This window comes from Barbatula barbatula, assembly GCF_947034865.1.
Source record: "Barbatula barbatula genome assembly, chromosome: 13".
Taxonomy (NCBI): domain Eukaryota; kingdom Metazoa; phylum Chordata; class Actinopteri; order Cypriniformes; family Nemacheilidae; genus Barbatula; species Barbatula barbatula.
This window is the reverse complement of record NC_136776.1, coordinates 20,522,707-20,536,562: the sequence shown is the minus strand read 5'-3', so window position 1 is coordinate 20,536,562 and position 13,856 is coordinate 20,522,707.

Below are 13,856 nucleotides of genomic sequence, written 5' to 3'. Positions count from 1 at the left end.
TTTGTTTCCGTATTACTATTAAATAACATGTTAGACTTTCTTTAAACACTTGGGTATTTGCTGGTTTGTTTCCATATTATTATGAAATAACATGTTAGACTTTCTTTAAACACTTGGGTATTTGCTAGTTTGTTTCCATATTATTATGAAATAACATGTTAGACTTTCTTTAAACACTTGGGTTTTTGCTAGTTTGTTTCCATATTATTATGAAATAACATGTTAGACTTTCTTTAAACACTTGGGTGTTTGCTGGTTTGTTTCCGTATTACTATTAAATAACATGTTAGACTTTCTTTAAACACTTGGGTATTTGCTGGTTTGTTTCCATATTATTATGAAATAACATGTTAGACTTTCTTTAAACACTTGGGTATTTGCTAGTTTGTTTCCATATTATTATGAAATAACATGTTAGACTTTCTTTAAACACTTGGGTTTTTGCTAGTTTGTTTCCATATTATTATGAAATAACATGTTAGACTTTCTTTAAAGACGTTGGTATTTGCTGGTTTGTCTCCGTATTATTATGAAATAACATGTTAGACTTTCTTTAAACACTTGGGTATTTGCTGGTTTGTTTCCGTATTATTATGATATAACATGTTAGACTTTCTTTAAAGACGTTGGTATTTGCTGGTTTGTCTCCGTATTATTATGAAATAACATGTTAGACTTTCTTTAAACACTTGGGTATTTGCTGGTTTGTTTCCGTATTATTATGAAATAACATGTTAGACTTTCTTTAAACACTTGGGTATTTGCTTGTTTGTTTCCGTATTATTATGAAATAACATGTTAGACTTTCTTTAAACACTTGGGTATTTGCTGGTTTGTTTCCGTATTATTATGAAATAACATGTTAGACTTTCTTTAAACACTTGGGTATTTGCTGGTTTGTTTCCATATTATTATGAAATAACATGTTAGACTTTCTTTAAACACTTGGGTATTTGCTGGTTTGTTTCCGTATTATTATGAAATAACATGTTAGACTTTCTTTAAACACTTGGGTTTTTGCTAGTTTGTTTCCATATTATTATGAAATAACATGTTAGACTTTCTTTAAAGACTTTGGTATTTGCTGGTTTGTCTCCGTATTATTATGAAATAACATGTTAGACTTTCTTTAAACACTTGGGTATTTGCTGGTTTGTTTCCGTATTATTATGATATAACATGTTAGACTTTCTTTAAAGACGTTGGTATTTGCTGGTTTGTCTCCGTATTATTATGAAATAACATGTTAGACTTTCTTTAAACACTTGGGTATTTGCTGGTTTGTTTCCGTATTATTATGAAATAACATGTTAGACTTTCTTTAAACACTTGGGTATTTGCTGGTTTGTTTCCATATTATTATGAAATAACATGTTAGACTTTCTTTAAACACTTGGGTGTTTGCTGGTTTGTTTCCGTATTACTATTAAATAACATGTTAGACTTTCTTTAAACACTTGGGTATTTGCTGGTTTGTTTCCATATTATTATGAAATAACATGTTAGACTTTCTTTAAACACTTGGGTATTTGCTGGTTTGTTTCCGTATTATTATGAAATAACATGTTAGACTTTCTTTAAACACTTGGGTATTTGCTGGTTTGTCTCCGTATTATTGTGAAATAACATGTTAGACTTTCTTTAAACACTTGGGTATTTGCTGGTTTGTTTCCGTATTATTATGATATAACATGTTAGACTTTCTTTAAAGACGTTGGTATTTGCTGGTTTGTCTCCGTATTATTATGAAATAACATGTTAGACTTTCTTTAAACACTTGGGTATTTGCTGGTTTGTTTCCGTATTATTATGATATAACATGTTAGACTTTCTTTAAAGACGTTGGTATTTGCTGGTTTGTCTCCGTATTATTATGAAATAACATGTTAGACTTTCTTTAAACACTTGGGTATTTGCTGGTTTGTTTCCGTATTATTATGAAATAACATGTTAGACTTTCTTTAAACACTTGGGTTTTTGCTAGTTTGTTTCCATATTATTATGAAATAACATGTTAGACTTTCTTTAAACACTTGGGTATTTGCTGGTTTGTTTCCATATTATTATGAAATAACATGTTAGACTTTCTTTAAACACTTGGGTGTTTGCTGGTTTGTTTCCGTATTACTATTAAATAACATGTTAGACTTTCTTTAAACACTTGGGTATTTGCTGGTTTGTTTCCATATTATTATGATATAACATGTTAGACTTTCTTTCAAGACGTTGGTATTTGCTGGTTTGTTTCCATATTATTATGAAATAACATGTTAGACTTTCTTTAAACACTTGGGTATTTGCTGGTTTGTTTCCATATTATTATGATATAACATGTTAGACTTTCTTTCAAGACGTTGGTATTTGCTGGTTTGTTTCCATATTATTATGAAATAACATGTTAGACTTTCTTTAAACACTTGGGTATTTGCTGGTTTGTTTCCATATTATTATGAAATAACATGTTAGACTTTCTTTCAAGACGTTGGTATTTGCTGGTTTGTTTCAGTATTATTATGAAATAACATTTTAATTACAATGTACATTTTAATATTTTGGTGTGTTACAGTATCTTTTCCTAAAGCTATTTAATTCCGAGCTTACCCACATCTGACTCTCCTAGCCCGTGGACTCAGTATTGAAATATGCGCTTTTTACCTGTCTTGGCATAAATCTGAGGATCTGGAATGCAAGCCAGGCTCTGTAGAGTTTGTTCAAGGGTGGAATTCGATTCGGTGTTTGAAAGGGGACAAAATGATGAATGATTTTGCCGCCGTTGGAAATTACTGAAGCAGGGTCATGTCTTAAATGGAATAATTCACACCCTATTTCAAAATCTCCCTCACTCCGCTCGCTCCTAAACACGTTGCTTCACTTTTCCATCCCCTATGTGACGAACATCCCGCTTGGTACAAATAGGTCTGATTGCAGTCCTCTTAATGTCCAATCTAGAGAAGACAAGTTCTCCGGTCATTATATTCGACCCCGTTGGGTGACATAAAGGCTGTGACCTTCCCTCAAAATAACACATGGTACAGCTCGTTCAGTGATTTGAAAGTACGAATTACTCCACCATGCAAATAAAAGGCTTTACAAAAAGGGGTGACATTCGAAGATTTATGCACTTTACTAGCATTTCTTTAGGGTTTCATGTTGGCATCTTTAAAAAACAAGTAAAAGGCATTTGAAGCAAAATCAAAGTGCATGTCTCAGAAGAAAAGCATTCGCGGTTGATGCTGTTGTGATAATGACAAGTCGTAATGAAAGTATTTCACATTCTCCAGCTGTGAGGTGATACGTGTGGGAATGTGCCGGCTGTCCTTGACTCTCACAAAGAATGCTGTACGTCGCAGATAAAAACACTTAACACGGTCAATGATGAACAGATTCATTAACGCAGCAATGTTGCGACCTGCAACAACCTGACGAAGACCAATCCGTCATCTGCAACAACTTAAAAAACCTAAAAAAAAAAAAACTTAACACAAATTGCCAAAAAACTAGGGCTTTCAAACGATTAATTGCGATAAATTGCATCCAGAATAAAATTTTGTGTTCACATAATATGTCTGTGTACTGTGCATATTCATTTTGTATTTATAAACACATACAACGACACGTGTATATATTTAGTAAATATTTGGATGTATTGGTTTACAATTTAAATTAAATATATTTTTATAATTAATAAACGTTTCTATGCATGCGTGTTCATGAATACAAAATTGACCGCAGACATATATTATGTAAACGCAACTTTTATTCTGGATGCAATGAATCGCGATTAACGCAACTACTCTGTGTTGCCGCCCAATTGGGCTTCTTTTGAACGGTTATACCAGAGAAAAATGCATTGGGCGGGTGGACAAAATTTGGGCTGCTTATTAAATAAAATCAGTCTTACTTTTCAGATTTCAATTAGACTAATCTAACTTTTTATGTAACTGACTTTAAGAAGTTCTGACCAGCCTTGAAGATGACTAACTTGTAAGGCTAGTCCAATTAGTCTATGCAACCAGCCCAAGGTCTGGGTCTGGGAGTCCGGTCAATTCATCTACTGTAGAGATGTGATGACTCATGAGTGATGAGAAAAAGGACTAGATTTTGTATAGTAGCAGCTCTCACAATACACATTGACACGTCTCCTACGAATGAAAACACTCTTATCATCACTATTTGGACTAAAACCAAGCATTTTCGCGTTTGCCCCAAAAATGACATTACTAGAAAGTCCAGATCAAGACGGCTTTATTTAGTCTTTAGCGGTCAATTATAGTTGCAAGCTGTCATGACAGGCCCAGAGCGTGAGTCACAGTTTGCTGAAATGAGCAGAAGTGTGTGTTCTAGATACTCTTTTCACATCATCAACAAAATATTTACTCAGCGATATTGGTGGATAAACCATCAGGGTTAAACTACATGAGAGGATTCAAGAGGTTTTAACCAATTTTGGGGGAAAAGTCTAAAATATTATTATTTTATGTTAAACAGTACTGTATGAAATGTTATCGTGCGAGTTTATTCTGTATACCGCACAGTGAAATATATGAGGTACATTATGTAAGATCAATGATCGAGGTTTAAAGTGCTGTGATGTAAATATATCAAGTATAATGTGCTATAAAGGAAATATGATGTCAGAAAAGTGCTGTGAAGTACATAACATGTAAATATTTGTATAAAGGGTTGTGAGGTAAATATACAGATGTGGATAAATAAGAGACCACATATAATTTTTAGGTTTTCTGAACTATTTTGTGTTTGATTAAATTATAATTTTAGCTTCCTTCTGTAAACTACTGACAGCATTTTTCCCAAATGAAAAAAATATATATTTGATTAATAAATGTTTAGATATTTTTTACACATGAGATGAGAAAAGATGCAAGGTTTGAATGCATAGAAATCAAGTTTAAACAACACAACACAAATGTTTTGCATGTATTTTAGTATCTGTTAAAAAACGATGTGTCATGTGATGGAATGAGTCAGATTTTTTACATAACTGTTGGGTGCCTTAATATCCTTCCTGGGGTATAGAGCACTGTTAGGGAAATATATGAGACAAAAAATGCTGAGAGGTAAATATGATGTAAAAAGCACTGTGAGCTAAATATATCAGATAAAGTAAATATATTTGCTAGCAAATAATCTGTGGAGGGCTGTTTCTTTGCAATGATGTGTTATGTGTGCTATTGCTCAATTAAATTCCTTGTAATGTTTACACATTTAGATTCAAGCTATAAGACACTTATATCCAAATGTCTTTAGCGGATGCATGTTACGATGTGATGTTTTCTAAAAGAGCACTATGCTGCAAAATTTAGAAGCTCTGATAGAGAGAAAACGTCTCCAGCTGATTGATGGAACAATAAATAGCCTCTGCGTCCATCATTGAAGTAAACGTCCAACATTGTAGAAAACTAGGCCAAAGCAACATTATCATCCGACTGAGAGCCATTTCAGATCTAACAGACCTCTCAGCGGGAGTCTTACGGTCATTCGTGGACTTCTCGATATCCTATAAAGGCAAGTGTGTCAGTCAACCTTAGAGATGTTAGAAAATTCTGTGATGTTTAAGAGAGTGTAACTGCAAATGGACTTAAAGCATTTACTGTAAATGTGATCTCAAGTGTTTTATCATTATATTTCATATATCTGTCGCCAACCGGTTTCAAAATTGCTGGTTGCTTTTTACCAATATTAATGCAGATTTCAAAAGGAGTAATATGACACGGCTAAAATGTAGATTATACATTTTTTAGATTCCTCTCTGAATCGCGCAGATATTTTACAAAGCTCGTCGCTCTGAAAAGCGAGGTATGCTGTGATTGGCCAGTTAACCCGTGTGTAGTGATTGGTCGAATACTGTGATTGGTGTCTAATACATGCATGGGCAACATACCACACCAAAGACACAGAAAACACGTATTTGCACCATATGACCCCTTTAGGTACCTGCTCAATAAATGATTTTTGAGTGATTTATATATATTTTTAACTACAAAAGTTACAAAGTACAGATTGGATGAGCCCCATTTGAAGCCTTTGTAAACTAGCCGATACGCACTCACCTGTGAAAATTTTATTCTGAATTAATGTGCCAATTTATGGTGTTGCTAGGCAACCATAAACTACTTGTGTTGTGCCAAAGACCCCTTAATGACAAGTTTTTGTGTTTTTTACTTGTTTATGACGCATTCATCTCTTTCTTTTTGCATTCCCTGTGTTTCTCAATAACAAGTTTAAATAAAAAAGTACATTCATATTTGTCACACAATAGAAATCCCTTTACCATCCAGCCTTATGTGCAAGTCCAGATCTATAAACTAAGCATCTTTAATAGGTGTCAAACGTGCTTTTGTGTTGCAAAAAGCTTCAACGCACACAAGTAAATCTCTTTTTTCAGGGATTTTGCTGTAACACTGTACGATTTTCAATTCATGCATCTGTTTTCTTGTCTTGCTCAGTTTGTACGCGTTCGTAGTGTCAAAGATGGCGAGTGCCGGGGAGCCGCTGTTGTCCGCCGGTTTCAAACTGTGCCTGTCTATTCATAGTATATTCAATGCTCCATTGTGTTGCTAGTGTGTTTCCAGACTGTGAATTTATAGCGTCCTTGCAAATATTTGTATTCACACAAATGCATTGGATTGACATGACAATTGTGAATCATAAGGTTCGCTAGTTTAATAACTCCTCCACCAGCCAATAATCATGAGTCATATTGCTTAAAAAAGTAATACCACACCTAGCTTTGACATGAAATAGTGATGGACAGGTTAGGCGCTGAACTTTACCTTTACATAATACTTATGGAGACACAAATCCTTTAAAGGTCTAGTGTATGAAATTTAGCAGCATCGAGCGGTGGGGTGGAGATTAGGTGGGGCTACTGTAGAAACAACATGGCGCAATCCAAGCAAGGGGACCCGCTGTGCATGTAGATAGAAATAGCTCATTCTAAGGGAAACATAGTACTTCATTTGGTAAGGCTTTATACATTCATGGTCTTTATATTTCCAGCTCAATATTCAGTTTCATTCAAAATAAGAAAGAAATACGAGCTTTTAAATCAAATTAATGAGGCACATTGAAATGGAAATGACTCTTTCCTACAGGGCTAAACATCTTAAATTAAAACTCATGTTCTCGTGTTAGATTTTGCCGGGTTTATTCCTGTATTACTTCAGAGGTTTCGTCTTAAACTCAGTCGGGAAAAAACACCTTGAGTGGCAAGGAATCTGATTGCTTGTACTTGATACGTCCAATTCTGATGGTGGTAAATCCCACACCGTGATTGCTGCCAACACATCTTGATGGCCCTTGAACGCCGTTAGTGAACTCCCGACCGCCGAGTGGTCCGTGGAGACGTTAACCCCCGTGAACGGACAACTGAAAGGTATGAGGCACATCTGAACAATGAACATCTGGGTCCATCAAAGAACCATCAAGCTTGTTGCCCATCACATCAAGAATTCGTTAAAGCATCTTAAACTAGCGTTTTATTTTCTTAAGAAATTCTGAATTGTGTCTTCACTTGCAAAGCTCAACACTATGTGGGTGTTACTGTATGTGTGGTCGCTGGGGTGTTGTCTGTGGTTGCCAAGGTGCTTGTATCTGGCTCACTAAGGTGTGCTAATGGGTTTTTAAGCATGTTGCTTAGTGGCCCAAACCTCCGAATCTGTCGTCTGTAGATTTAAGCTCAGTTAATTTTCTATTTTGCAAGTATTTAGGTGAAACTTGGATCACCAGGCTGTACACACAGAGACGGAATTACATTCCACTCGGGGACAGATTTCTCATTTTCTCTCCAATCTCTCATTGTATTTCTCATACCATTGTCTCATTCCATTATTACTCAAAACATGATGGGCCGGGGCTGGGTTTCCCACACATCCAAATGGCTTGGTTACGGGTGGCCATGGTGAGGTAATCAGTGAGGGACAGCAGGATAGTGAGGTCATTAATCTGAGACGTTATTTCTGGATGGAGATTGATAGCCCCGAAAATCCAAGATGGCAGCATGCCGGAGATAGCCCGGGTATGTGCTCCGTATTGGAGGAGCAGAGGAACGTGGGTAAAACTATAATGCGTTACAGAAGGAAAAACTTTGAAACAGTGCATTATATTCCAATAAGAAAGACAAATCACGGATGAGATCTCTTTAATATCTCAGTTATTTCTGCTGGACATCAATAATATTAAATGGAGAGCAAATAGAAGCCTTCACTTTAGTCTGCTGGGTCTCAGATATGTATTGTGAGAAAGACTTAAACATTTCCCAAACATCTTCAGACAAAAAATGTCACAAATCAATATTATTGAAGATCTCAATACGAACTCAAATGTCTCAACAAATTTACCCCAATCCACATCATTTTACCACTTCAACATTCACTTTGCACCTCTGTACTCTTCATAAGTTTCCACTGTCTTACTTTTATTACTCCTAAACAATACAGGAGAAACATCTGAGTCTATGTTGAAACTTAAATGAAACACTGAAAACTCTAAATGAGCAATATTTGAGCAATAACATTTTCAGGTCAAACATTAAAACGACACTCCGAAGCCATCTTGAACAACATTACAAATGTAAGTAGGGTAATAAAATGTTAAAATACGCCCGTCTCTCTCTCTCTCTCTCTCTCTCTCTCTCTCTCTCTCTCTCTCTCTCCCAGAGCACTCAGTTCATTAATAATGGATGTGACAATGAATCTCCAAAGACTTTTCTGATAAACATTGATTACATACAACAGCAAACACGAGAAACATGAGGGAGTAAACAACACGTCACCCGATGAACAAGTAACAAGGTAGTGAGAGTTTCTATTTGAGGCCATAACAGATACTCTAATGTTTCGTTCGCAGCTATGAAGATATTAAGGTTTCATAATGTCTTGACTAAGACTTGAAGTGAAAGATCTTCAAACGGCAGTATATCTTCATTCGGTGTTTCAGGGCAAAACAGAAACCTAACCCAGTCATTTAGCACCAGATCCGTATCAAAGCGAGTTTTCGTAAAAGTGCGCGTTTCTGAATATTTAAAGGTTTGGAGAGAAGATGGAGCAGATCTTTTGATCTTACGCTCCTCTTGATAGTTCTAGTGTAAATCAGCTCAGGGTCAACCGCTGTGTAAACCTCTTTAATAAATGCATTTACATTACATTAGGCCTAATTATTCAACGTTTCACATTCTCAAAGCTTGTTTGAAAATGGAACCGGTAATGAGATTCCAATAGAGCATTTAATTTGCATGAGAAATAATAAAATCTTCATTATGTTCAGATATTTTTTCTTTCCTAAGCACAGACACGGAGATAAAAGACGCCTTGTTCTTGAACTGATAAGAGCTTGGATTTATTTATGACCTATAATATCTAACTTTAATATCTTTGTAAGTCCCACTCTGATGTTTTTATCCCGCGCTCTGTCTTCTCACTTTAAAGGGAAGATGGGGAATGAGACACAGAATGAAACCAAGTGTAAACATGATAAAATCTACATGATTTGCTTTGTTTGCTCCGGATGAAAATGTTATTACCCATCAGGCATCAATTATATCTTGAATATGTCTTTTTTATAAAATGCTATATGTTCATAATGAAGTCAGATTTTTCAATACAAACTTATCTAAGAGAATCAACAAAGTTTAAGTAAAGTAACGTACAAAACTTTTGTCTTACAAAAGACAAAAGAGGGAAAAGCAAGAACTTGGCGATTCTGAGAACTTAAGGCACCTATTTGCTCTCTATTGAATACAATTCTCATTGTTATCTACTGTAGGAAAAACAAAGGATAAATTGGGATCTCATTTGTGATTCTTCTTTCCTCAGGGTCAGAAGAAACTGGATGCAATCTGCATCGAAATGTTTGAGCACGCACACACACACACACAAACACACACACACACACAAACACACACACACACACAAACACACACACACACAATACGTTTTATTTTTATAGTAACACTCATCTCTTGTCAACAACGGTCTGGATCTAAACTGGCAGGTGCCACGAATGTACAAATCCACCAGACTGTAACCCCCTCCTCTTACACTGAAGATTGTGGGTAAGTTCTGGGATCAAATTTGGTCACCATCGAGCGATTCCCTCTCCTCTTCATCAAAGCCGAAGATGCGTCTCTGTTCTCTTACGGCTGTGCCCTTTTTTTAGTCTGAAAGACTCTTTGATGGGTTTAATACATTTAAGGGCCCTCTGCAACAAATCAGGGAAGAAAAAAGGAATGGAGAGAGAAGAGATGACAAAATAAACCATCTTTCCTTAGAAACAGGGTCCCCGAGGAGAACACAACCTCTGCTCCATCCAGCCACACTTTTGATTGTCCTAGTCTCTCTCTCTCTCTCTCTCTCTCTCTCTCTCTCTTTGTGTGTTGTCATGTAGTATCTCAGAGTCACCTTAGAGTCTTGGGCACGGGGTTATTGAGGTGTTTGTTTTGCGAACTAGAGTAGCTGAAAGACCTCAATTGGTGGAACCCAATGCAATCTGCGGATATGCAAATTCCAATCCTTTAAGAAATCTAAATGAATCAAGCTTGTTCATGAGATTGTAACTGCATTAGATTACGTGTTAGGTTTGCATCACAAGTGTGAATGTGTGAGCCTGATGTGTTAAAATTCTATACAAACATTTCATGAGGGAAATTAGCTCAGGCAAAACAAATATTTTGGCCAGTTTTTCTTTTTAAAGATATAATGAGAGAATGATTTAGTGTTAAAACATTGTAGCCTTATAACTGTATGTCTTTATACAGCCGGAGAAAGATTTAAGAGACTTAACTTTTGTTTTATTCTGTGAACTACGAACAATATTTATTCCAAAGTTTAAATCAAAATATTGTTTCTATTTGCAGAAAGTGAAAACTGGAGAATCGTGTGAAAATAACAGAAAAGATGCTCTGTAAGAAAACGTTTATATTAACTTTTAAGAAATATAAAAATGTTTTGCCATGCTGTGAGTGTTTCACATTGCTGTTGGATTACATTATGACACTCCTAAGGTTTGATTTTGTTGAAATTCAACAAACACTGGACTGAAATACCCACAATACATCTAGAAATTAGGATAAAATAAAACATTGGTCTGAATATATACAGTATATATAAATATATATACACACACACACACACACTGACTCTTTACTCTAAAGCTCACGGATGAAACATTTTTAGATTAGGTCAGAAAGCGGCCCGACTCCAGGGACGGCGTTATTGCTAAAGGTGTTCCTGACCCCGACCAATCCGACTTACACGAGAACAATAAAGCCGAGCGGCAGAACAGAAAAATCCTGTTATAAATAACCGTCAAAACTTTTGAGGAAACCATTTATAAGGCTGTCAGCGATCGCCTTCTAACACGCCTCGAACCCTGTGATAAGGAAACTATTCTGATACTGCACATGTAGTGCTAAACTGGGACAAGGGTCACAGATGCTTTACTGTGCAGGCGTGACAAACAATATACCACTGTGAAACTGTTCAATATTTTCCACACATCCAAAATTAAGTGGAAGTGTGAATTTGAAACGCACACCTAGACTGTGCAAACACAACCTGCTACGCTTGTTGTACAATTGTTTTCTAGACATTTCAGAGCTGGGAGGAATAACAGAAGAATTTGACAAGCAAAAAAATAGAGATAAATAATCAGTTTTGGTTAAAAATGAACAAAAGTCGCAACGGCAAGGTAATATTAACGATTTATAATTTAAGCTGGTTCGTAAAATAAACAATGACATTTGACGGCATTTGGCTTAAACCCATATAAAGATAAATACATAATGGCGATAGAGAGGCAAATTTTATGGATTGCAGCTATAATCCGACAATCAAATGAGAGTAAGAAGTCACCTAGCAACCACCCAGAACACCCTAGCAACCGCATACTGCCGTGGCAATCACACATAAGACCCTACAATTATATCGGTTACTTTTGCACCACAGAAAGCGAAAAATTTGCTAGTGTTCGGTTTAAACATCACAGCATCACACGACTGACCTTTAATCCAGAGGTGAATCTCACACTGAAACCCTGTCTCATCTCTCTAAAAACAATCCCATCTACACCAGGGGTTAACCAGCCCCCAAACATCACGTCCAAATAACAGCACGCTTGTTTGTCGAGCAAGCTGTAAACATATTCTTCTCGGAGACGGCACAGTTATATCAGAAACGGAGAGGGATAATGAATTCGAAGAAGAGCCACTCGTGGAATGCAAAAACATCATTTCAGCACAAGAGTGTCCCATTTCCACCAGTCCTGTGGGTGTCCTTGAGCACGCGCTGGATATGAAGTGAAATTTGTTGTGACGTCCTGGAGTATTGGGCCGTGTTTTGCTGCTTGGCGAGACGGATAATTTTCCATCATTATATCGAACCTTCGGCTACAATTCTTTTTTTAAGTGATACGGTCCATGGTAGTGTAGGAAGAGTTGTATCGATGTTTAGGAGACGAGTACAAATAGGATAAAATGGATAATGTTTGTTTTCCAGCGTGGGATGCTGATAGCTACTGAAACGGATTTGCCTGCTCGAGGCGTGATAAGCCCCAAGTCCCTGAAAACAAGTTCCTTTATTGAAGAAAGATAGATTACGTACGTGTATTTGGGGGGAAAAAGTATAAATAGGGATATGGATATGCTTATATTTAACAGCCAGTTTGTTTGTCTTTTTTTACAGTAGACCTGGCTCTCCAGCAGGCCCCTTAGGGCCCACGCTTAAGCACCAAAGAGTTATTCCCAGAGTTCTGTACTGCTTGTGTAACATAATTCCATTTCATCTGCAGAACACAAAAGATATTTTGAAGAATGCTGGTAACCAAACAACACTGAACCCCATTGCCTTTAAATGTATGGACACATAACCACAAAAACTAAATCCTCTTTCGTGTTCCACACAATAAAGTTTTATATATAGGTTACATTGCCAGAATTTATTTGGGGTGAACTATCCCTTTAATGCATGATGCATTTCCCTAAAGGATGGCGATAGCTGTTGGAATAATCAAATGGCGCTTAAATCCCCAAAGGACCCGCTGGAGAGCTGGGTAACGTCTAAAAAAACAACATAAGCCAATCATCTTCTAACTATTTAACAAGCACATTTTCCTGTCCCAGATTACTTCTTCAAAACTTTTAAGCATTCGTACGTTCTTTTGAACGCACTTAATATATGATTGGGTCGAAGGGCGAACGAAACACTGGCCCGTAAGTAATACTCCAATTAAAAATACTACGCTTTCAGCCTCCCCGTGAGCAAGGGCAGGTGCTAATGCAAGACGGCCCGCTCACATGGAGGTCACTCACAGGCTGCTATAGGTTACACTTGGACATCTGTTCTCACTGCTGGGGTCTACAAGCTCATGGGGATCCTTACACACGCATATACTATAATATGAACATGCATATATATACACAAATGTATAAGCGCACACACTTTCTTTCCCTGTCAGGCTGGTCACTGGAGTCTTGCGGTGTAAGTGAGTTAGGAATATTTGCAGGTGGGCTAATTATTCTTGTGCTGTCATGTTTCCAACCGAGCGTGCAGGACTAACCCCAATATAATCCCCTCAACACAATCAGACTTTATTTAATTTTGCTTCTCATATCATGTGCATCCATGCAGCCCCAAGACAGCATCTCGCCAAGATTCCGAGACCCTTTCCATTTAAACAATGAGCATCAGCGAGAGAGACAGGAAACACGGGAGCAAAGGATTGCCGGCTGAAACTCAACGTTATGTGAAGGTTTTTCCAAGTGCGTCTTGGTGCACACTGAAGACAGACTCCATTAATCTGCTACTACAGGGTGGATTCACTTGACTAGATGTTTTTAATAA